At 38.5% G+C, this 25630-nt stretch overlaps 1 protein-coding gene across 8 annotated transcripts in view; it reads right to left on the bottom strand.

Moving 5' to 3' along the window:
• Window positions 1-25630, bottom strand: part of tspan9a (tetraspanin 9a) — a 201020-nt gene that overhangs the window by 104135 nt on the left and 71255 nt on the right. For 5 of the 8 annotated variants that reach the window (XM_058387548.1, XM_058387549.1, XM_058387551.1 and 2 more), the window contains one exon: window positions 20720-20802. The exons of the other annotated variants lie outside the window; for them this stretch is intronic. The gene's annotated coding sequence lies outside the window, so the exon portion shown is untranslated. The remainder of the gene's footprint in view (window positions 1-20719; window positions 20803-25630) is intronic. 8 annotated transcript variants of the gene reach the window in all.

The raw sequence follows: 25630 nt of genomic DNA on the forward strand, positions 1-25630 counted from the left end.
GCTGAGGAAGTTGGGGTCAGAGCGCAGGTATAAGGTATAGGTATAAGCTGAGGAAGTTGGGGTCAGAGCGCAGGTATAAGGTATAGGTATAAGCTGAGGAAGTTGGGGTCAGAGAGCAGGTATAAGGTATAGGTATAAGCTGAGGAAGTTGGGGTCAGAGCGCAGGTATAAGGTATAGGTATAAGCTGAGGAAGTTGGGGTCAGAGCGCAGGTATAAGGTATAAGCTGAGGAAGTTGGGGTCAGAGAGCAGGTATAAGGTATAGGTATAAACTGAGGAAGTTGGGGTCAGAGCGCAGGTATAAGGTATAGGTATAAGCTGAGGAAGTTGGGGTCAGAGCGCAGGTATAAGGTATAGGTATAAACTGAGGAAGTTGGGGTCAGAGCGCAGGTATAAGGTATAGGTATAAGCTGAGGAAGTTGGGGTCAGAGCGCAGGTATAAGGTATAGGTATAAGCTGAGGAAGTTGGGGTCAGAGCGCAGGTATAAGGTATAAGTATAAGCTGAGGAAGTTGGGGTCAGAGCGCAGGTATAAGATATAAGTATAAGCTGAGGAAGTTGGGGTCAGAGCGCAGGTATAAGATAAGTATAAGCTGAGGAAGTTGGGGTCAGAGTGTAGGTATAAGATATAAGTATAAACTGAGGAAGTTGGGGTCAGAGTGTAGGTATAAGATATAAGTATAAGCTGAGGAAGTTGGGGTCAGAGTGTAGGTATAAGATATAAGTATAAGCTGAGGAAGTTGGGGTCAGAGTGTAGGTATAAGATATAGGTATAAGCTGAGGAAGTTGGGGTCAGAGAGCAGGTATAAGATATAGGTATAAGCTGAGGAAGTTGGGGTCAGAGAGCAGGTATAAGATATAAGTATAAGCTGAGGAAGTTGGGGTCAGAGAGCAGGTATAAGATATAAGTATAAGCTGAGGAAGTTGGGGTCAGAGAGCAGGTATAAGATATAGGTATAAGCTGAGGAAGTTGGGGTCAGAGTGTAGGTATAAGATATAAGTATAAGCTGAGGAAGTTGGGGTCAGAGTGTAGGTATAAGATATAAGTATAAGCTGAGGAAGTTGGGGTCAGAGTGTAGGTATAAGATATAAGTATAAGCTGAGGAAGTTGGGGTCAGAGAGCAGGTATAAGGTATAAGTATAAGCTGAGGAAGTTGGGGTCAGAGAGCAGGTATAAGGTATAAGTATAAGCTGAGGAAGTTGGGGTCAGAGAGCAGGTATAAGGTATAAGTATAAGCTGAGGAAGTTGGGGTCAGAGTGTAGGTATAAGATATAAGTATAAGCTGAGGAAGTTGGGGTCAGAGTGTAGGTATAAGATATAAGTATAAGCTGAGGAAGTTGGGGTCAGAGTGTAGGTATAAGATATAAGTATAAGCTGAGGAAGTTGGGGTCAGAGTGTAGGTATAAGATATAAGTATAAACTGAGGAAGTTGGGGTCAGAGCGCAGGTATAAGATATAAGTATAAGCTGAGGAAGTTGGGGTCAGAGTGTAGGTATAAGATATAGGTATAAGCTGAGGAAGTTGGGGTCAGAGCGCAGGTATAAGATATAAGTATAAGCTGAGGAAGTTGGGGTCAGAGCGCAGGTATAAGGTATAGGTATAAACTGAGGAAGTTGGGGTCAGAGCGCAGGTATAAGGTATAAGTATAAGCTGAGGAAGTTGGGGTCAGAGAGCAGGTATAAGGTATAAGTATAAGCTGAGGAAGTTGGGGTCAGAGAGCAGGTATAAGGTATAAGTATAAGCTGAGGAAGTTGGGGTCAGAGAGCAGGTATAAGGTATAAGTATAAGCTGAGGAAGTTGGGGTCAGAGTGTAGGTATAAGATATAAGTATAAGCTGAGGAAGTTGGGGTCAGAGTGTAGGTATAAGATATAAGTATAAGCTGAGGAAGTTGGGGTCAGAGTGTAGGTATAAGATATAAGTATAAGCTGAGGAAGTTGGGGTCAGAGTGTAGGTATAAGATATAAGTATAAACTGAGGAAGTTGGGGTCAGAGCGCAGGTATAAGATATAAGTATAAGCTGAGGAAGTTGGGGTCAGAGTGTAGGTATAAGATATAGGTATAAGCTGAGGAAGTTGGGGTCAGAGCGCAGGTATAAGATATAAGTATAAGCTGAGGAAGTTGGGGTCAGAGAGCAGGTATAAGATATAGGTATAAGCTGAGGAAGTTGGGGTCAGAGAGCAGGTATAAGGTATAAGCTGAGGAAGTTGGGGTCAGAGCGCAGGTATAAGGTATAGGTATAAACTGAGGAAGTTGGGGTCAGAGCGCAGGTATAAGGTATAGGTATAAGCTGAGGAAGTTGGGGTCAGAGTGTAGGTATAAGATATAAGGTATAAGCTGAGGAAGTTGGGGTCAGAGCGCAGGTATAAGGTATAGGTATAAGCTGAGGAAGTTGGGGTCAGAGCGCAGGTATAAGGTATAGGTATAAGCTGAGGAAGTTGGGGTCAGAGCGCAGGTATAAGGTATAGGTATAAGCTGAGGAAGTTGGGGTCAGAGAGCAGGTATAAGGTATAAGTATAAGCTGAGGAAGTTGGGGTCAGAGAGCAGGTATAAGGTATAAGTATAAGCTGAGGAAGTTGGGGTCAGAGAGCAGGTATAAGGTATAAGTATAAGCTGAGGAAGTTGGGGTCAGAGCGCAGGTATAAGGTATAGGTATAAGCTGAGGAAGTTGGGGTCAGAGAGCAGGTAGAGGTATAAAGTATAATACTTTATAATAATTTTGGTGAGACAAGATGAAATTATGATAAAATAGTGATACTAGCCTTGACTTGACTTGTGCTACATGATACTATCTAGACCTAAAGTTTTAGACTCATCTTTGCTCAGTTGTGTTCAATACAACGGGTATGTCTTCCATCCAACCAGAATTGCCCAGCTTCAGCAAAATTTCCAACATTTAAAAAAAAAAATCTGTTGCTTGCCTAAAACAAATTGGGCACTGAAAAGAAGAGACACATTTTTCTTCTTTCTCTCTATATTTGCATACGAAACAAGGTCACCATGGTGCATGTATTTCTGCTGTGCAGACATTATCCACTCCATAATCCTTTTTCATTACGCTCCACCTCTTTTCCATTTCTCAACCTTTGCATTATATCTTATAATAGAAAAGGTTCTGTGTATCAGTGGCATACTGTCTGAACATACACTTTGCCTTTGTTTGCAGAATTTCATTAGATTTAGATATCTGATCATTTGCTATAAGGCAAGATCTCGCTGGAGTATAAGCTAAATTTGGTGCAAAAATTGTGACCCAGGCAACTCTGGCAACCTGTCTGCTGTGCCTCCTCCTGAGGAAATGTTCAGCTCAAACAGCATGTAACAGCATGATTCTTGCTTCACTGGGCCTTGATTAGTGTGTGTTGCACTTTCCAGTTTTAATCAGTAGGTGCAATATTAACTCTGTGGAGCTAAATGAACAGTTGCGCAACATAAGACGAGAAAATCAACAGAGCACGACCTTCTATCTGTCAGAAATTTTATTAAACCATTGGTCACTCAGGACACTAATTGGACACTAATTAGTATTTCAATGGAATTTTAAATGTATGGAGCTGTGAATGAAAACTTAAAATTAACATTAACATAATATATATATCTTTATAACATTATGAAGATTAACATTTGTTTTATAGCCGACCATAACATTAAAACCACCTATATAATATCGTGTAGGCCATCCTTGTTGCAGCAAAATAGCTCTGATCTGTCGAGGAAGGGACTCCATAAGTCCTCTAAAGGTGTGCTGTGGTATCTAGCACTAAAATGTTAGTATCACTCGATCAATATTTTTTATATCAACTGACATTGATCAATAGCCGATTGTTAATATTAGAAAAATTGTTATTGCAGGAAGAGAACTGGGAGAGTTTAGCAGGCTGATTTACTGCTACATGTCGCATTTTGTATTTGGAGAATGCGAAGTCGTACACCAGAGAGAACCCCGGCTGTTAGAGAGTGTCTATCAGCAACTCTTTCTTTTCCTTGCTGCTTTCTTCCCCTATCTCTCAAGGGCCTTTTTCTCTCAAGCTACTCTCATGTATTGCCATCTTCACCACATTTCCACTCAGCCATTCTATTTTTTTTCTCCTTCTCTCATACACACACAATTGCCCAGTGGGAGAGCTGCTCTCTCTACAGGACCTCACTTACAGGAGATAGCTTGCCTCTGCTCACAGGTCATCATAGTGCTTTGTTCAAGGAGTGTGTGGGTAAAATTGGTGCCAACAAGAACAGAGCAGAAGCATGTAAAAGTCTCAGCAGTGCCAGAGGGCTTTCCATGTCGTCAATGCACTATTCATGATGGTCCCATGTGGCAAAAACATAAAAGAAAATCAGATGCTACAGGTGCCCTCATGCCATGTCTCTTTAGCATTCTTGTTCTTTCCTACAGCAGTCCAAGGTGTCAAAAGAGACAAGAGAAGACATCAGCATGGAAAAGAGAGGGGATAAAACATTCATACATCTTCGTAAGTGCTTTATCTTGATCAGGGTCACAATGAATCACAACCTGAGATCAAGATCGATCCAGGAACCTTTGAGGCGATTACACTACCACCAACAGAAAGAAAATAAATGAAGAGAGCGGTAACTACAGCAGTGACGTATACATCATTCATTGTGGAGCAGGACGCTTCTTTTAAAAAGGGCATAAACAAGTGTTTTTTCAAGCTTTTATCCTATGCTGCAATCTGATCTATTTATCCCATAAAAATACAATAATTAAAACCACCTTTACAAAAAGAGACGCACAAATCAACAAAATGTTAATCTTGGCTATGGGCTTAAGATGTGCAAACATGCAATCAGCTGCAGGTCCGAAACGTTGACATGGCTGAATTTTAATGAACAGCTGTGCAGCACTCTCTTTCCCTCTGTCAACCTTTTAGTGTTAATAAACGACCACGGAGTGACATACTGTGATTACACAGCGGTGCACTGACCACAATGACTGCCCTTTGTAGTACGTACACTACACTACAACTCACACAAAAACTATGGTGTGGTCAGACTTTTCCCACTCCCCCTCAACACTTTTAACCTTCACCTCCTCCAGACGATCCAGTTCACTGAGCTCAGATGCACAGCTATTTAATATGCTCAGAGTGGACACTAAAGCAAGTCTCTCGATCTTTCTCTGTCTCAAGATCAGCTTGTGATAGTCTGTAGCCTCATTCTTCCTCTATAGCCTTCTTTTCTTTTGTGTGTGTGTGTGTGTGTGTGGTTGTCGCAAAACCCATTCGTGTCAATCTGTTCATTCCGAGCCTGTGGTTATAAATACATCTCCAGACAGATATGGATTAGTTTGACCCATTCATTCATGAGCCGTGTATATACAGAAGATGACATTTTACGAGCTGCAAGTTTCATGAGACTGATAACAATAAAAATGCAGAGATAACATGACGGTAAGTGCTTATGGCCCTATCATTACTAGACATAAATCTTTTCTACTACTAGACATTTTGCAAAAGTATGTGTTAGAATATTAGCACTGGGACGCCTGCATCAATCTAGCCAGAATTTATTGTTATTGTATTTCAGGGTTTATTGTTGAACCATTTCTCAAAGTGAAAGGAGAAAAGAGAGAACCCACAATTGCTACTGTCTTACCAAACAAATGAGATTTTACTTTCCTTTACAACCATTTCATGCGGCTGTCCAGATTTCGCACCATCACTAGACTGATGCGTCTGGTCTTACTGTTTTCTAAAAAATGAAGCTGTTCAGACTGAAATAAAGTCTGGCAAAGAAAAAGCTGGTTGAAGATGGACAAACCCACAAAAAAAAAAAAAAAAGTCACATAAGTTTGACATAAAGGGTTGTACAAAAAATTGCAGTGTACGAACAGACGTTTCAGACAAAGCTTTATGCCTGGATGCAGAAATACAATGACTCCTGACATGTGACAAGTGATGGTTGACAAACAGATTCTTTAGACCCTGTGATGTTAATGTATTAGCAGGTTGAACATCTTGAACATCTGAATGCAAGTAGTTTTTATTTTACACTTCACTCGTGACAAGCATGCCTTTAATCCATACAAACGCCCGCTCCCTCGGGATGATTTTAAAACTTTCTTAATATAACTTCAGCCACTTTTAGTTACTAGAATGACAAGAAAATTATCAGCAAAGGAACGTTCTCATTCTTAGCAGTGGATTGTTTAGAAATCAGCACATTCTTCCTCTCACTCTTTTCTGATGATATACACTATATTGCCAAAAGTTTTGGGACACCCCTCCAAATCATTGAATTCAGGTGTTCTTTTTCAGGGTTCGGGCTCGGCCCCTTAGTTCCAGTGTAAGGAACTCTTTTAGACATTTTTAGACAATTTCATGCTCCAAACTTTGTGGGAACAGTTTGGGGATGACCCCTTCCTGTTCCAACACGACTGTACACCAGTGCACAAAGCAAGGTCCATAAAGACATGGATGAGTGAGTTTGGTGTGGAGGAACTTGAATCCTGACCTCAACCTGATCACCTTTGGGATGAATTAAAGTGGAGACTCTGACCCAGACCTTCTCGTCCAACATCAGTGCCTGACCTCACAAATGCGCTTCTAGATGAATGGTCAGAAATTCCCATAAACACACTCCTAAACCTTGTGGAAAGCCTTCTAAGAAGAGTTGAAGCTGTTATAGCTGCAAAGGGTGGGACAACTCCATATTACATTCATGTGCATGGAAATGTAGATGTCCCAAAACTTTTGGCAATATAGTCTATGAAGCAATTTTAATAAATTAAATAACCGTCTAGGAGCGTAAGGGGGCACTGTGGCTTGGTGGTTAGCACATTTGCCTCACACCATCAGGGTTCAGTGTTTGATTCCTGCCTCTGTCATGTGTGCGGAGTGTGCATGTTGTCTCTGTGCCTTAGGGGTTTCCTCTGGGTACTCTGGTTTCCTTCCCCAGTCCAAAAACTTATTCTAGACTGATCTTTAAATTGTCCATAGTGTGTGAAAGGGGTTTGAGTGCAATTATGTCCTGCACTAGCCTGATATCCTGTCCAGTTTGTACCCTGCCCTGTGTCTTCTGAAATAATGTCCAGGTTCCCTGCAACCCCGTTAGATATGTGGTGTAGATAATGGATGAATGGATTGATAATAGAAAGCTATCAGTTAAAAAGGAATATATTTTGCCAACAGAATACAACTAACTGAATTAATCAGCGATTATTCCCCAATCAAACATCTGAACGCAGGTTAGCCGAGTGAGAAGATGACTATGAAACTTGTTAAAATGCTGAGAGTGACTTTTACCCCAAGCAATAAGATGAGAGACTGACTTGGATCTCATTTCCCCATTGTCAATGTAAAATTCCTTAAAATTTAGCTGTAATATTATTTCCTATAAGTAGATGAAGTTACACATGTAAATGTATGCAGGATGTCTTTCAGTGGAACTGGAATGAAATATTTAAATGCAATTTTTCTGGGGGTATCCAGATTTAAAATGCTAAAAATAGCTTAGGATACTGTATATATGAAGCACTTTGGTTCAAGAAAATCTATGCATTTCAAAACTATCTATAGTAGACAATGTCAGAAATTAACCATGTGAAGAGTTTTCCCAGGCTGTTAAACATTAAGTCAGCATAGAGTTTTAAGGAGTTTATATATATGCTTTAATGCTAAGGGTGTGAAGAGTTGCACTGTAAGTCTGCAGGTTTACAATGAGTAAGGTCTTCAATTCCACAAGGTCACGAGGGTCCCGCTGATGTACTTGCTATTCCAAAATTCATACATTTTCAATGGGATTTAGGTCAGGAGTTAGGTTAAGCCATGCAAGTACCTTTTTAAATTATAACGACTCTATGTTTTAGGGGTCATTTTCTTGTCCTCCATTTTCTTCTCAGATCAATTTTCTTGACCTATTATATTACATTCTCCTCTAATATGTCCCAGTACATCAATTCATTCACGATTCCTGGGATGATATGTAATACCCCAGTTCTGTTTGCAGAGAAGGAGCTCTACATCCTGAAGCTCCTTTGTCTGTACTTCACTGTGAGAATTTTTTTGGAATTGTCCACACAACCCTGCTTGCTCAAAAACATGATGAGCTGAATTATTGTCTATGACTTCTATTTTGGTTTCGTCTGACCAGACTACAGAGTTTGAAAACAGCCCTGATTAGTCAAAATGCTTATTTTATACAACTGAGCAATTGAGGGTTGCTCAGGGGCCCAGCAGAGGCAGTTTGGTGGACCTGGGAATTGAACGCCTTAACCACTATAGTTCCACACGACTCACATTGTTTCCTTCGTTTTTAGCAGAGTTTTGGAGAATTGGAGGAACGGAGATGATTGAAGTGCAGATCATTGCTTCTCTGTTGTTTTCTATGTAACTGCTGCTCCTGGTGCTTTCAAGGCGTCCTACAGCTCTTTTCAAGTGACTGCTGTCTTCTCTCTTACCTTCCTTAGAACGTTTGGTGAAATCTTGTGTGGTACACTTGTCCAGGGGATGATAATTTGTGGTACTATGAACTTCCCACCTGTATATTATCAAAGTTATACCGGCAGTGATGTTAAAGGTCTTTGCTATGGCTTTTTAGCCTTTTCTATTTTAGTGTCATTCCTGAACTCCTTTTTTTTGCAGCATAGATAATTGATTAGAATGATTTAATTTATTATTAATTTCTAGAGTGAATATATATACGCTGGAATACATTAAATAACATAAAAATATTTTTACATCTCCTCACTGTACTGTGGTTTCACCATCAATCCAGGAATTAGAACAGTTCTCACTCATTATATAGGCCTGTTATAAATACTTAATAAGCACTGAATTTGTTTGATGTGAGCCCTACATTTCTTACCCGGAGGTGTTGGTTTCTGGTTTGTCATGTTGGCTCAATATTCTGCCAACATCACTATTCAAATGAGAGGTCCAGCAACTTGATTTAGCCCCTTTGTAGGTTAATTAGGCTGGAATGACTTCAGGGGAATTTAAAATGTCAATTGTATATGTGTATTATGGAGGAAAAATATAAATAAAACTGCAAACCATATTCTGATATGTATCTCTTAATTTCTGAGGCATAATTGTAAGTGCAAACGGATGCAAATTTGCTTAATCAGAATAAAATATGAATACATATTACACATGAAAAACAAGGTGCATATTACTATAGAGCATTGATTGAAACTGAACACCAACAGACAGATGCCAAGCAGATGACCGACGCAGACGCTGATGAAAAAAAAAAAGAAGTGCAATCATAAATAAAGTGCAAATACAATATCCATAGTTCAAGCTGCTACATCGATGCTGAAGTCATTTGCAGTTTAATATCGAAGGTACGAGGTGTGGGACGATGGAATTGTATCATTTTACTGTTAGTTGAAAACATCAATCACCTGTCAAACATGTCTACATACATCTTTAAAATGGTCCTGAGCCTAGAGTCTGCTCATGTGACTTGCTCAGGCAGCCTGCTCACTACTTTCAACTACTGCTCATGGCATGGGACTTACATACATACAGTAAGTCAGACTGTGTGTACACATGTGAAATTAGAAAATGAGAACCTGAGAGGAATGAGAGACCAAGCTGGCATTCGGAATGAGAGCCTGTATTGTCAGGAGGCTGCAAGAATCCCGATGATGTGACGTGGCTTGGAGTACAATGGAGAACAAATGGTGAGAGGGACGAGACTGCTCTCTCCTCTGTCAGTCAGCATGACACTAATCAGTTACATGAGTCTATGAGGTAAGGTAGAAGGAAAGAAGGCAGCAGCTGGTTTCACATGGCTTGGAAAAAGCATGTACAGTACTTCCTCACTTTTTCTGTTGCTATCTCATGCAAAATGATTAAACCGGGAGAAAATTGGGTAAAAATCCAGAAGGAGAAAATGAAGAAAATGAGAAACTGAGATTGGTAGTCATGGTGGATTTCCCTTTCTGTTACACACACGCACACACACACACACACACACACACAGAGCCTAATACCCGTGCATATGCTTCTTTTTTTTGCATATACAAAGCTTTCAGAATTACAAGGTGCAATGATAATCTGATATAGTAAGATTACATTTGATTCAACTGAGAAATCTATGTCAATTCCTGCAACAACTTAAATAATAAAATAATTATATATTTGGGGATTAATGCCAGATTTTTGTGCTGTTTGATCTCTAGCCCATGCATCTGTGAAATCGGGGAGATTATGTTAGAGTGTTTATTCGGACAGCAAATTTTATTTACGAAGTTGTAGCACTTGCCTTTTAAAAGTCATAATTAATTGCTTGATTATTATTAGATTTAGTCGATTATGAAATGTACAGTTTTAGTCTTAACATCACCAGACAATGATCACCACAGGTTTTAGTCCTCCCTACTCCCCCATGGATATTCCCAAGTACGTAGTTGTTGTTGTTTTTTTTTATTTTCTTGTGTTAATTTCTTCTTAGATGCAACACCAGATGGCTTTACAGTACAAAAGAGCTTGCTAAGCCATTCTCCTATCACACAGCTATGACTCTGTGACACGCTGAAGCTCCATTATAAGGAAATGTGTGAATTATTCTGGTGAGCAGATTTGTTAATCTACATACACTCGATAAACATAATTAATTTTATTCACACTGGTGTTATCGCGTATGCTTATACTTTTATGCATTGGTGGATTCTGTTTTCAGAATTGTTCAGTTGGTTCAGTTTTATCTTGTTTTTATTTGTTGTGTGAAATGTCATGACATTCAGGCATTCCTTTCTTCCTTCATTCTTTCCTTTCTTCATTCATTCATTTATCTTGCAATGGATCTGAAACATGTATGGGACATGACACTGTTGCCAGGCACCTTACACACACACACACACACACACCCTAGATTATACACCCTAGATAATATTGATTATCCATATACCAGCATGTTTTTGGGAGATAGGAGAAAACCAGAAAGTTCCAGAGAAAACACACACAGACATGAACATCACAAATGGAAACTCTGTATTGTCAAATCTTCTAAGACAAATGGAATATTTTGAGCTAGAGCTGTTGTTAAACCGTCCTTGACAATATTCATGACATATTTTTGCAGAAATACAACATGGAGCAACGGAATTCAAAGAATGCACTTCTAATATGAGAAAATTTCAACTTAACAGGTTTTACATTCATGTTCGACTGATTGTGGTGACCATCCATATGCCACAGATTATAATAAATACCCCAATGATACTAGAAACTGTTGCTAGATGCAGTACTATTTATTCCTTCCACATGATTATTACAGAAAAATGATGCAAAACAGTAAGTAGGAAAACTAAAGCCTGTGTAAAAATTCATATTGTACACAAAGTACATATGTACATGTTTTCTATTATTTTCCTCTAAGATTAATCTCTCTCTTTCTCTCTGTCTATCTATCTATATATCATGCTCATTTCCTCCTGTATAGCAACACAGAAGCAGCAGGAAAAAGAAAACAGTGGCATGCTGCAGTCTCGGAAAACAAATGTGTTTTCTCTGCCTCCTGTTTTCAGAGCTTCCACTGCAGCTGCAGACCTTCCAGAGCCTTCTACATCATCATTAGACGAGGCTCATAGTCTCCCCATCCATAAGCAATTAAGGCTGTTAAGAGTGAATTAAGGTCTTGGATTTTTGAGAGAAGAGCGGCTTTGGATGGATAACCTATAAAGCAACAGATTAAAGCTAGGCATGGCTGACCAAACTCGTGAGCGATGGCTAGTTATCCTTTTGGCTCTATGCACTGAGGCTTTGATCACATATTACGACTGATGAAGGTGGGGGGGGGGGGGGGGATGGGGGGCGGGGGGGGGTATAAAGGGTATTGAGATCCTGATAGGCTGCCTGAAAAAATAAAAAAAAGTTACTGCATAAATACAGTGAACATGTAAGTGGAAGGAAGGAGCTACTAGGCCTCTTAATGAATTAATTTGAATGATTAAAGAAAGACAGTGTCGCTTTCTGTATTGGTTTAATCCATCAGCGGCTATTAACTAGATCCAGGAAGAAATAATTGGAAATACGTTGAGCTACCTTGGCAATGGACTGCCTCCAGAGTGATTAACACACTTGCACACACTCAGAACTGCTTCAGCATAGCACTTTTACATCTGATTGAGATTAGTGCAATATCAAATTCTACAAGATAATAGGAGTTTGAATCTTTGAGCTGACCATGAATCATTTCGTGCTTCTTGGGTTTTCAATTAAACTGAAAACAGTGTAATGATTTTATCACTGCCACAATATCCAGTGATGTTTACACCCATTGTTTTACCAGACCTGCAAACCATTACGTATTTCACACATGAGCTACATATTTAACATCAGAGTACATAAGCGGGGCTTCTGGCTGGTGCCAGTTCATAATGGAGAGATAAAAACACCTGTGCAAATGATTTTAGATCAATATGTCAATGATCTTCTATTTTATTTGGAAGATTTCAATTTTTCGAGTAGTAGCTCATACTTGTGTTAAATACGTAGCTTGTGTGAAATACGTAATGGTTTGCAGGTCTGGTAAAACAATGGGTGTAAACATCACTGGATTTTGTCGCAGTGATAAAATCATTACATTGTTTTCAGTTTAATTGAAATCCCTAGAACCGTGAAATGACTGAAGGTTAGAAGCCCCGCCCTTTTTCCTTTATTAGACAAGAGTATATATAATGTAAAAACACCAAAAATGATCAGGTTTAAAAAAAAAGAAAAGAAAAAAAGACAAAGGTTATATCTTACTACTTCGATGTCCAGGCTCTTTCCTTATTAGTAAAAAGAGTTTCCTTGTGTCTAAAGGTCTAAAGAAGGTCTGAAGGTCTACCTCTAGCATAACCTTTTTTGCTGCACTTTACAACGTATTAAAATCCCAAATATTATGAACGAATTTATGTCTAAAAGGGGATAAATTGTGCGGTCAATATGAGAATGTCATATGAAAAGTACGGGAATTACATTTTTCATGTTACAGACAGTCTTGGCAAGTTCTGTTCTCGAAACAGACTCCCGGAAGGCGAAACTAAATTTTTGTCACACGTACATTTTTACAGTCTCCAATGAAATCCTCTTCTCACTGAAGATGTGAACATGCAGAGAATATCTAATATGGAAAACCTTTGCCACTGTTATATTATGGCATCATGTTAAGAAGCATTTTTAATCATTTTGAGAAAGCTCACGATTATTAAAACCTTGTGATTAATATACTTTACACTCCACCTCACTGAAATTGATCACACATGTAACACATGCTCTAATTCATCTGTACATGAGATCATCGGTCCTGAAGAGGATTTCAAGTTTAGTGAATACAAATCCGGTTGCTACAATTAATCTTTATGCCCTATTAGGTAAAACTGCATATTCATTAAGTCAAACACACTGAAAGATGTAATCTTTCATAGACCCTGTTATTAAAATGGATTGTAAATATTTTGCTGGTGATGTCAAGGGTGTACTTATTTCTAAACACACACACACACACACACACACATGAACACACACTTTAGTAAATCAGTGCCTTGTGATATTTCTAAACTTTATAAATATAGTGCACTAAAATTATAATTTTTTTAATTATTTTTTTACCAACTAAACCACATATAGTGATTATACATACCTACATTAATTTTTGCATCATTCAGGTTATGTATGCATATTGGTTTTCTAGGTCATTCTTATATTGCTGTGAATTTTGTTCTCGCCTCGTATAACAAAATGCAAACGTAAGACTAATACGCCAAGCTAAACATTAGAATAAAAATGCATGGTAAAAATTATTATTAAACACAGAGAGCTGTGTAAAATACAGTAAGGAAACTTGAGAGCTTCAAAATAAATAAATATACTGTATATCGTAAGGAAGCTGTTTTTCCTACAAATAAAACAGGTGTCTGCTTTCCAGCTACTGATGTCTAAAATAATACAGATTTAGACTATGGCTAAGTGAACAAATATTTTAAATCTCATAAAATAAAAAATAAAATAAAAAATCACGCACTCTGCAGCTAGGTTTTCGTGTAGCCTAATAATTTGATGGACAAAATGAATTTACATTCCATCACATGTAATAATGAGATAAATGTAAAAATAATTGCTAACCCTTTTTCCCAGCACGATGGCGTTCCTTGCAAATGACGTATCGGATATTTTCAATCACTATAAACAACTGAATTATTGTATCGCCGCAAGTCAGACATAAAATGAGCCAGGACACTGTTGGCTTTCAGTGTGAGATGTTTTTTTTCCTCTGCTGGAATAACCTTACACAGAATATTAGTGGTTGAAGGTGATGGCTTTACATTTTAGTGCTTATAAACAAGCACCTGGGGACTCTTTGAGAGCAGAAATGGGTTTGATATCAACATTTACTATGAAGATAGACACAATTCTGGGAAAAAAATAAGAGGTTGTTTTTTTTTTTTTATATTAGCCGTATTAATATATTGCCTCTAGGTAAAAACAGAAATACTTAAAAAAAAGTCCTGACTGTCTACTTTCATATAATAAATAAACTATAAGCCATAAATTCCTTTTTTTTTGGCCTCAGGGAAAAAGAGATTTAAGCAACAACTTCTAACATTTCGAATCTCTCCCTATATTTTACATGAGTTTACATGACAGTTAGCGCTGACTAATATGCCGGTACATTTCTTTTTCCTGTGAAGCAGCAGAGGATAAATTACACATTTTGAAGACTCAGACATAATGAAAAGGTTGGATAGAGGGTAGATATCTTGCTTATATGGTGAAGCAGAATTAGGCAGCACATGGATGCTTCTTCTGGCCCTTTGTTTAAAACATTTGGAGTGCTGATATTTTTTTTTTGCACTACTTCATAATTAAGATGTGTGATGATGTATAAAGGTAACTGATTAATATGTTTGGAATTTTTGTTCAGATAGATTTAGACAGATAGATAGATAGATAGATAGATAGATAGATAGATAGATAGATAGATAGATAGATAGATAGATAGATAGATAGATACTAAAATAGCATCTAAGCTACATATTAGGCTTCTACATCATATTTATCAAAAATGACCTGGTGCTACAGATGGCAGATGGTCCAACAATGTGTTTTCCTCAGACGTTGACACACTGGTGACTTGCTATTAATTTGCTCACATACATCACACTTCATTTTACACTGACTGAACGACGCTATCTGTGAAACAGCCGAGTGACTTCCTTCTCCACGGTATGAATGCCGTTTATAACTGTGTATCTGTTGTTGTCACCAATAAACAAAGGCAGTTGTGTAATTATACAAGGCGCTGTCAAGATATGGATCAATACACAAATCTCAAGACAAAATAGCGGTCATAATTCTCTCCGAAATCTCTCTCACACATACACCCACATGCACACACTTCAGCAAATGGTCCCCAAAAGACTACAATGGTCAGTATTTATTATTTATTACAATATTTTTTTGGCTTATTGAGATGGATTTCTTGAAGCTCCTTATGTCTATGATTTTGAGTTATGTTATCCCTGCTAGATTTTAGCCTATAAGCCTATATGCTGCTGCTCTTGAATGTTTTTTTTTTTTTTTTATAATAATATGCAGGAATAAGACACATAATCAGAGTTACTGCATTCAAAGCAGCAGAAGGAGCGGGTACTTCTGATTACAGCATTCATGGCAAACTCATTTCAATACTTAATGGTGCAGAGAGCATTTTCTGAGAGCATGAAACATTTCAGACCGTCTCCCTCATCTCAACCATCACTAGCTGAAACAATGCTATCGCTTCTTTGAAATCTTCACTAAATCTTCACCAAATCTGTGCAAGCATATAAATCAGATGCGGAGTACATGTAAGATGCATGCCAAAAGATTTGAATAGGCTCCCTAATCTACCTTTGGGGTTCATGATGGTTTTGATACAGATGACTTCTGTGAATATGTTCACTATTAAAATGAAATTAGAGGACAATGATTTTATTTTCTGTGTGTGTTTTTGCAGTATGTTATTTTCACATGTTTTGGGGTGTACATATTCAGCACTGAATTTCTTCATGTCACACTCCATAGTGGATAATGGCTAAAATGGGAGTGGATATTCAGAGCCTTAGGAATTTGTCTGTTTGAACTAGCTTAATATTGGCAATGTATTCATAGAAATTAAAATAAATAAATAAATAAATAAATAAATAAATCAGTTCATAGTTAAATGTGATATCAAACCCATTTTTGTTTAACATTTTACCCATTAAAATAGAATACATTAGAATACAGAATACATTATTCTGTGTAAGGTTATCTGAACAGAGGTAAAACCATCTCACCCTGAAAGCCAACAGTGCCCTAATTAATTTTATATCAGACTTACAGCGATAAACTAATTCATTTGTTTATACTGATTTAAAATGACTGATTAGTCGTTTTCCGTTCTCCCGGCTTTTTGTAATGCAAGTGTACTGGTAAAAAGGGTCCTTTAACACAAGACTATGAACCTAGCAAATGATAACTAGTTGAGATGTGCAATCTGAGCAGGATGAACTCCACCAGAATCTGAAACTGTTCTCTGCTTATCATACACCTCATCATATAGCTCTGAAACAGCTTCACTATTCACATCACAGGTTTTTCACATGCCTCTGAGAACTCAATGGATTCTGAGGTTTAAATATTGTGAGATTTCCACCTCCCCCAAGTCCTCTGTGCGCTGTTTATGCTTTTATATTCACTCCAGCTAATTATGACTCTCTGCATGTAGCGTCAAATAAAACACATTGTGGAGCTATATCATAAAAGATGGCATTTTTATAACTGCTAGTACTCATATTCATCCACATCCATACATGTCTTTATCAAGGATGATATTCAGTGACCCACTGCAATTACTACTCATTTCAAGCATGGATTCACATTGCATCTAACACTGGTGGAATGACTGTAATCAGACTGCACTTGCTTTAGGACATGGTGTACACTGTGTGATACTTTTTGAGCTGCTGAACGGTTTTACAATTTTGGACATAACTGTTAAAAATGCCTGGTGCTCATGACTGATGGAGTTGTGCCTTTTTTTTTTTTTGTTGCATATCCTCCAAAAAATGTGCTGGTTGCATGAATTTGTTGTACGTTGTTAGCTGAGCCAATATTGCATCTTTATTTCATGCTGACCAACTAGCAAGTGTTGATGCTGATGCAAATCCAGTATTACTCTGGTACCTACAGTATATGTGTGTTATAAAAACTATAATAAAAATATTCAATTATTCTCACTGTAGCATTACGGTAGGCAGTAAGTGTTACAGGTCATCCCTGCTTGATATTCCATTTCTACTCAATCAAGTCAAGAAGCTTTTATTGTCATTTTAACCATATATAGCTGGTGCAGACATTACTTTCTGTCATGGACTGAACAGCAAACTATACACTGTGCACCATACACTCCGGTTTGAACAGAAATCTTCAATACACTGTGATTTGCACAGGATCTGCACATACCCGGTTTTTGCACATTACCTCTTTATGTCTGGTACCTTTTTTGTTATATTTTATTTTATTATAGTTTATTTCTTATGTTTTTTTTTTTTTTTTAATTTTTTGTTATATTTTGTATCCCTAAGTTCTAGTATTTAGTAGTTTGTTGTTATATTTCTATTTTTATTTATTACCTTATTACCTATGCTTGTGAATATTTCTGGATACTGCTGGAAGTTGTAAATTTCACATTGGGATGAATAAAGTATCTATCTATCTATCTATCTATCTATCTATCTATCTATCTATCTATCTATCTATCTATCTATCTATCTATCTATCTATCTATCTAATGTGCTACTAATCGAGGTTGTTGACTCCTATATGAAGAGGGTCAGTGTGACTGCTGCTATTTGTTTCAATTTAGCCACATCAGCAGACTGAAAACATTGAAAACTCCTTCTATAAATAGTCCACGTCTTAAACATGTGGTCTGGAAAAACATATCGCTGTGGATAAATCCCTCTGGAATTTGTGCAAGTTAGTGGTGATGTGACAGGCGATTTCATGAGAAGTGTGTTTTACAAACTTGGAGTTTTTCAATAGCAGAATGTCCTGTTTCCTCAGACTTATTAAGGACATGATTCAGTCTTTATACACTGTCGGGACTCCATCAGAAAGTAAGTATATCATTTAATCTACCATACAGATGCATTGGACGCCTGGATAGAAATCCTCCACGTTTGAAAAAAGGCTCTCGTTAAGTTCTTTATGGTTTTCCATATTAAGCTAGTTCACTAAATTTAGATTTGGTGTGGGTGAGGTGTACTGAATGCTAATAGCTATTGTGTAAGTCAATCAAGCACTTCAACCTGTGATTAGTGCGACTGCTTGTTTCAAAAGAAGATACTATGTCTTTTCAGCTCTCAAGCCATTTATGGGGATTTAATGGGTAGTTCTGACATCACTTTTGTTTTTGCTCATTTCCAAGAAAGGAGGAAAAGAGAGAGAGAGAGAGAGAGAGAGAGAGAGAGAGAGAGAATCAATGAGCTATAGCAGTTCACACAAGGTAAATGGGCTGAAGTGATGAAAAGAAAGGTCCACTTCACTCATTCTTGGCAGACTGAAAAATGACAGCTTGCAGTGACTGGATATCTACTCCACTCCGCTGGACCTTTTCAGCTCCCATCAACCTTTCTCTCCTTAACATGCCCTCCTTCTCTGCCAAAAAGCACATCTCCTTCCATCAGTCACTGATCCTCCACCTCCACATCCACTCTATTCAATCAAGGGCTACTTCAGCAACTGCCTTTACATTCTACAACCAAATAGTCATGTCCAGAGCAACACACCAAATGCTCTCTTTGTAGGGAACTGTATTTTGTGGATGGTCTGTTCTCACTGTACAGCTCTCATTTATGTGGAAAGCACAATAAAAGTTGTATTTAGCTCAGTATTATAATTAATTACTGGCTTTTGAGTCCAAACGAGCATGAATTAGTGTGGGCACCAGAGCACAATCCCCCTGTGCAAGTACAAGCATGTTCAGAATAACTGGCAGGAAAAATAAAAGACAGTATAAAACAATGTTACACAAAATGGACCTCATTAGAGAGCTGGATACAAAAGAATTTATGCGTAAATCTGTAACCTGGTAATTAAGACAAATAGCCTTTCAATTAGGACTAAAATGTGATGATTGATCTAGATTAATGGAAGAGTTAGCACACACCACGCTTATTAGGTGCTTTTTCACTGTAAAATCCTCATTTTATCGTTTTCAGCTTTAATTTTATGGAGTTTTGTGGGATTTGCAAAAGTTTGAATATAACTAGAATTACTAGAAATTCTCCCAGAAATGTTATTCCATAAAGGAAAACATTTATCAAAAATCTTGATAAAAGGTTTGATAAATTATTAAAAAATTTTACACTACCCCATCCCCAAAAATGTCAGCTTTACTTCACATAATAATCCAGAACTTCTCTTTTTATAAAATTGCACCTACAATTATTGATATTAAAACACTTGCATTGTTAAATAATAAATAACAATGGTGTTCAACACAAATGCTCAAGTGTGCAACACAAAAAAAGTGTTTTTTTGTTTTTTTTAACCTACACAAATTTGGCACCAGATATAAACTCTACATAAACAAGTTAAAAAGTACTGTTAAGATCAGTTAATCTTAGTTTCAAAAGTGTAAACCAGTTGAATATTTGCCAGGAAGAATCTGCATAAGGATATTATTTGGTGCTAGCTTTCTTGAAAGGGTGCCAATAACTCTGGAGTAGATTGTATAATTTTATTTTATTCCCGGACAGCTGAACTCTCTTCAACCCACTCACATTGGCCTCTCAACATTAGAGGCATCAGAGGAAATGGAAGAACATCATCGAGCTCCTTGAAATGCAAAAAACATGCTGTGAGCAGCAGTAGCTGAATGAGGCCAGGGGAAGAGCTTGCTGTGCCTTTTAGAAACCTCCATCTTATATCAGCACACACAAGCTCCCAAAAGATCATGCAGCGGGCCTGAGGCGCATCATTTATTTAGCATCTCTGCTTTCCTCCGGCGAGCCAAGACCCACCAGACAAAAGCGTCAGAATTAACATGCAGCGTCTTCTGTCTCACGGTGCTCGACTTAAGGATTTATGTAATAAAAACTGAATGCATTTCTAGCAGCAGAGAGAATAGGCTCAAGATGCTCAATCACCTTGAACAACACTTCAAAAGATCAGCAAGGGAATACGTAAGTATGTAGTGGAGCCACCTCCTGGCTGCTCACCATTAAGGAACGAAGTGTCGTGAAACAGCACAGAGAGTAATGAAACATCTGCATTCACCCTCGCAAAAAAACCAACACACTTAACAGACTAATGTGACCCCGGACAGGTTTTTTGCGACACTTCCATCAAGTGTTTTTTCTTTTTTTGTGTGTGTGTGTGTGTGTGTGATGGCTTCAAAAATAGAGAGAGCAATGGAGTGGCATGTGGAGAAGGAGCAATGAGGGAGTGATGAAAGATTAGAACCTTTCACTGCAGTGGCAGAAAATGAAAGCCATCAAATGCAGGCAGATTCATCCATCTCCAGCTCACCTCATCAGTTTGCCTGAGTTCACTCCTCTGCACAGCAGGATGGAGCGAGCGAATAAGGAAGGAACAGAAAAACCCAACTTCAGGTCTGCATTGAAAAAGCCGAACCTGATTCTTCTTAAAAGAAAAATAAGTCTAAACAAGGTTAAAGTTCTACTTATCTGCCCATTAGTAATGAGAAAATTGTGCTTCCCACCCACTACATTCTAATTTACCTTCTGTTCACGTTAATGGGCTGCCAGCCAAGGATCGAGCTCTTATTCTTACTCGGTCTTCAGGATTCACTCCGCTTCTTCTCCTAAGAAAAGCAGAGAAGGAAAAATCAATGTCTCCTTTAAAGTACTGACTTTTAATTGTCTCTTCTCCTGAACAGATAACATTGTACACATGTGGAACTAAAAACATTTGCCTTCTTTGCTATTGCACTCGCATACTGTGTGTGTGTATGTGTGTGTGTGTGTGTGTGTTCTAGCTTTTAAGTCATCACCTCTGCCACTATGTACACTATATTGCCAAAAGTATTTGCTCACCTGCCTTGACTCACATATGAACTTAAGTGACATCCCATTCCTAATCCATAGGGTTCAATATGACGTCGGTCCACCCTTTGCAGCTATAACAGCTTCAACTCTTCTGGGAAGGCTGTCCACAAGGTTTAGGAGTGTGTTTATGGGAATTTTTGACCATTCTTCCAGAAGCACATTTGTGAGGTCACACACTGATGTTGGACGAGAAGGCCTGGCTCTCAGTCTCCGCTCTAATTCATCCCAAAGGTGTTCTATCAGGTTGAAGTCAGGACTCTGTGCAGGCCAGTCAAGTTCATCCACACCAGACTCTGTCATCCATGTCTTTATGGACCTTGCTTTGTGCACTGGTGCATAGTCATGTTGGAAGAGGAAGGGGCCAGCTCCAAACTGTTCCCACAAAGTTGGGAGCATGGAATTGTCCAAAATGTCTTGGTATGCTGAAGCATACAGAGTTCCTTTCACTGGAACTAAGGGGCCAAGCCCAGCTCCTGAAAAACAACCCCACACCATAATCCCCCCTCCACCAAACTTTACACTTGGCACAATGCAGTCAGACAAGTACCGTTCTCCTGGCAACCGCCAAACCCAGACTCGTCCATCAGATTGCCAGATGGAGAAGCGCGATTCGTCACTCCAGAGAACGCGTCTCCACTGCTCTAGAGTCCAGTGGCGGCGTGCTTTACACCACTGCATCCGACGCTTTGCATTGCACTTGGTGATGTATGGCTTGGATGCAGCTGCTTGGCCATGGAAACCCATTCCATGAAGCTCTCTGCGCACTGTTCTTGAGCTAATCTGAAGGCCACATGGAGTTTACGTGGCCTACCACTTCGTGGCTGAGTTGCTGTCGTTCCCAAACACTTCCACGTTCTTATAATACAGCTGACAGTTGACTGTGGAATATTTAGGAGCGAGGAAATTTCACGACTGGATTTGTTGCACAGGTGGCATCCTATCACAGTTCCACGCTGGAATTCACTGAGCTCCTGAGAGCGACCCATTCTTTCACAAATGTTTGTAAAAACAGTCTGCATGCCTAGGTGCTTGATTTTATACACCTGTGGCCATGGAAGTGATTGGAACACCTGATTCTGATTTTTTGGATGGGTGAGCGAATACTTTTGGCAATATAGTGTATCTGGTCATAACCAGAGCTCTAGCCTCTTCTTCACTGAGACTTCAGCTTGATTATGTGCAAGATATGGCCAATCTCTCTCTCGCTTTCTCTTTAAGGTCGTGACCTGAGGCAAACCGGGGAATGAGGTAGTAATGTGACTTTGACTCATTCTACAATTAACATCATTTTTCTCACAGAGAATTCTCACAGAACAGCATGTAACGAATCAGTGCAGTTAAAATGGTCTTATTAAAATCACAAAGCAATTACAGCATGAGACAGTAATGACTCAGATCAATTCTATCTTTAAGCAAAGAAATGTTCCATTGCAGGGTAAATCGTGAGCTTGAAATGAACAGCCTATCTGTGGGAAGAGGGGCGAGAGTCAGAGTCATGTGTTGCCTTCGAAGAGACGGATTGGACTTCTGAGAACTCGGTTCTCTCTCTCAGTTACGGTCAATACAGAGTAAATAGAGGAAAATGAGATTGTGGAAATGGATATACAGGTTTAGTCAAATGCAATGTACAGAGAAGAATATATACTAAAAGAGTGTGATATTTAATCATCCTATATTTTTAATAGATTTAGTCCCCAGGAAGGCTTTCCACTAGATTTTGGCATGTGGCAATAAGGGTTTGTGTTCATTCTGCCACAAGAACATCAAGTCTGGTCAAGTCAAGAAGCTTTTATTGTGATGTCAGTGAGGTCAGACACTGATATAGGAGGGTGAGGAGGCCTGGCACACAGGCGGTGTTCCAGATCATCCCGAAGGTGTTCAGTGGGGTTGAGGTCAGGCATCTGTACAGGACACTCCAGTTCTCTCACTCCAAACTTGGCAAAAAAAATGTCTTCATGGACCTCACTTTGTGCACGATTGTCATGCTGGAGCAGGTTTGGGCTTCTTAACTCCAGTGAAGAAAAACGTTAATGCTACAGCAAAGTAAGACATCCTTTAGAATGTCTTTGTTGCAACAGTTTCAGGATGTTCTCATATGGGTGTTATGTCAGGTGTCTACATACTTTATTTTTGTCTAGCATACAATAAAGAAAAGTTGGTCGGATCAGGTCATGTGATCAACTGAATGCTACACACACCAAGCTTGTCATTTGGATTCCTCTAGTAATTGAACTTGAAAACAAAAAATCAATTGATATAATAATCTGAGCATTTAAATCTGTCTTTCCGATTTAATTCACTGGATAAAAGACCACCTCAGTGACTGTAGTCTGTGCCAGAAAACACTGTTAATTCTCTGGCAGGATCACTTAATGGAAAACTATTAGCAGCATAGATCAGCTAAATGAGAATAAATGAAATAAGTCAACATCTTTTTGTTTTAAAGCCACAGCCGTTGTTTTTTTTTCTCTTTTTTTTCCCAAAGCACCTATCAAGCCGGGACCATTTCTCGGCTGAGTGCTTCGCCGTGCTGAGGGTCGCTGCGTCTGTCGAAGGCAAGGTCGAGAGCTCTTCTTCCAGCAGCTTGAGCTCAATGTGCTGGCTGTGGGGTGCTGTCTAAGCACTTTCATTCACCATCATTATTGCTGGCACTTAGTTGGCCACAAGTGACCTGTGTGAATTACTTGAAGTCCACTGGCATAGAACATTTTAAATATTTCAGTTAAGCAAGATAAGGGGTGCACTTTAGTGCTTTGCAGTAAACTTCTTAATCGCTTGTCTTGGTTAAGCATAATAGTTCAAAACACTTGATTACTTAAATGTGTAAAGAAGTGAAACCATCTCTTATTGGGATGTCATCTTAGAATTAAATATATATTTGGAGTTTTAAAAGCTGGTACTAAGGCATTTATCAAGCCAAATGCCTACTTACACTGACCAACTGACCAGTAAGGTGAAAATTTAGCTGAAATCATACACGTCACACACACACGGAATGAAACATAGAACAAATATGTATTGGTTATTTCTATTTTAAGTTACTGAAAAGTTGCTTTATTTGTGCCAGATAAGTAAATTAATCGGTACTCTTGAAGTGGTTAGCACTGCTGATGTAATTCCCAAGCTCGTCTGCGTTCTGGGATGTGGTCTAACATCCTGAACTGTTCTTGCCCTCTTAAAGCCAATGGTGCCCTAGTTTTTACAGAGTACTCAAAGCCCATAGACATATTACTCTGAAAAGCAAAAACCACAGGACTGAATTATCCAGGGCACACACCGAAAAAAATCATTCATTCTCAACCATCTAATATACAGCTTGTTCAAGCCTTATATAAAGCAGAAGTAGAATGAATGTAACCGTTATAAAGAACATGGATTAAGAGAAACCATTTACTGTATGTTTCCATTCAATATGGCTGAATACATACAACATAATACAACATAATCACGCCACTTTTAGTTAATACACACAGCCAGGAAATATACGAAAACGTATCGTTTAGTGATGTTTAATAATACTGCCACACTACTCAGCAGGGTTCAGCAGACGTCGCATGGCATATGAGCTTTGGAGTGGATCACATGCAATGTATGAAAGCTACGGAAGAACAAGCTTGCTGTCGTTGGCTGTTTTTGCACTTTGTCTGTCAACTTCCTTTCAGACAGCTGTCCCTGACACAGTTTTCCGACTGTGACAACAGCATTTTCTGCATTCATGTATTTTTCCCAATGGCTGAATGAAAAAAAAAACATGCATCAGAGTAAAGACTTGTCTGCTCCAAGGCAATGTGGTAAACACACTGTGCTGACAATTATAACTGCTTACAGTTTTTGGGGGAAAAAATGTTCCTCATGGCACAGAATGCAGAAAAACATGGAAATAATGGTATAATAAATAAATAAATGTGACTGCTATTATTTAGTATAATGTAAAATGGATACAAGTACATTCATCTTCAGTACATGTTTTATCCTGGTCAGGTTTCTGGCGGGTCTAAAGCCTATCCTGGGTGTGAGATGCATTCAGAATACCTTTTGGATGGGACATCTGTCCACTTTAGGCCACCATCACGCATTCTTTCAATTTATCCAACTGAAACATCTATACCATATCCCCACACAAGGGCTTTGCTAAAAAAACATTTTTTTTAACTGATAATTTTTCTCTAGCACCATTACAGTTAGTTCTAAATACTTGATTCTCTTCATTGGTATCCGTCTTAGAATTTTATATATATATATATACCTGGAGCTTTTCAAAACTTTTATAACTGAGCAACTGACCAATAAGGTGAAAATTCAACTGAAGTCACACACACCAAATGAAACATTATAAAACAATTGTGCATCTGTTATTTCCACTTTAATTTAGTGTCAGATATTGAAAAGTTGCCTTGCGGTAGATAAATAAATGTTTTCCAGCACTGCTGATGTAATTCCCAAGCTCCTCTGCATCCTGGGATGTAGTCTAACATCCTGAGCTGTTCTTGCTGTTTTTTAGAGAAGTAGAAAAAAACGACTAGAAGGAAACACATGTTGACAAGGGAATTGGGAAAAGAAAGAAAGTTCTCCAGTAGGACTTTA

This window comes from Hemibagrus wyckioides, linkage group LG04, assembly GCF_019097595.1.
Source record: "Hemibagrus wyckioides isolate EC202008001 linkage group LG04, SWU_Hwy_1.0, whole genome shotgun sequence".
Taxonomy (NCBI): domain Eukaryota; kingdom Metazoa; phylum Chordata; class Actinopteri; order Siluriformes; family Bagridae; genus Hemibagrus; species Hemibagrus wyckioides.